General features: G+C 34.6%; 1 protein-coding gene across 1 annotated transcript in view; it reads right to left on the reverse strand.

Annotated features, from left to right (window-relative positions):
* Nucleotides 1-1,027, reverse strand: part of LOC119585396 (cyclin-dependent kinase 9-like) — a 22,342-nt gene that overhangs the window by 20,240 nt on the left and 1,075 nt on the right. The window lies entirely within an intron of this gene.

Consider the following 1,027-nt stretch of genomic DNA (forward strand, 5'->3'; position numbering starts at 1 on the left):
GTTTTCTAAGCCTAAGCTTTGCAGCCCCGCCGCAAGATGGCAGCTGTGCAAGGACTACAATAGCTGCAAGAAATGGTTCTTGCAGTTGCAGATTATTTCGTTGCAATTTGGACTTCAACCATTCAGTTTGCATTTTCTGCTTTTCGTAGAGTTTGTCAAGTCACTTCTTTTGTGCAGCTTCGACAATTTATTTATTTTTTCCATTTGTTTGTAGATTTTCTTACCTATAGTCCTAGAATTCAACTTGCGATGGGGCTTCTCTATCTTGAAAATGTATATACGGAAAGCGAAACTAAGGAAAATTTGAAGTTCTTTTGGTTTTCCAATTAAAAGTTATTAAATATATGTTCTATTTATCATTCCTTTTAACTTGTAACTGGCATAAATTCAGAAGATTATTTTCATAATCTAATTCAGTTTCTCTCGTTTATCTTTTTTCTTCTACTGTCATAACTCCTTTACACATTTGTTCTTGTCGATTTGTCGTTTACCTGAACTATTAATAAATGTCAGTATGAAAATAATTTAGTTCATTATCGTTTATTGTTTTTCTTCATTTGCAGTTATTAAAGCAAAGGATCGTGCAACACCATTTTCCTCAAATAGTGTTTATCTATTTATGTTTCGTGTCCAGAATGAGTTGATCAGTCACGGAGACGATATAGTGAAATCAGGGTTTAATTCCGTAGATTTATATCGATCCAGGGAGACTGTAAAAGATTTATTTTCTTTACATTTAACATAACATGTATTTATTTTTCCGGTATTTTTCTTAGACAACCTTCATAACCTTCCTGCCACTTTTCATTTCCAGACCACTTCTGTACATCTATTTCTATAAATACATTAGCCTACTTACATATTTACATTAGGGTCGCCTGTAAGTCCGTTTCCGTCTTTCCTCTTCCTGTCTCTTTGCTCTCCTGCCTCCGTAAACACTCGACTAGACTTTGCATTCACGGGATTTTAATAGCTACCGTATTGATGCTCGTAAATTATCACTAAAGTCACTGTCTATCTAACGGCC

The sequence above is a fragment of the Penaeus monodon genome, chromosome 19, assembly GCF_015228065.2.
Source record: "Penaeus monodon isolate SGIC_2016 chromosome 19, NSTDA_Pmon_1, whole genome shotgun sequence".
NCBI classification, from domain to species: domain Eukaryota; kingdom Metazoa; phylum Arthropoda; class Malacostraca; order Decapoda; family Penaeidae; genus Penaeus; species Penaeus monodon.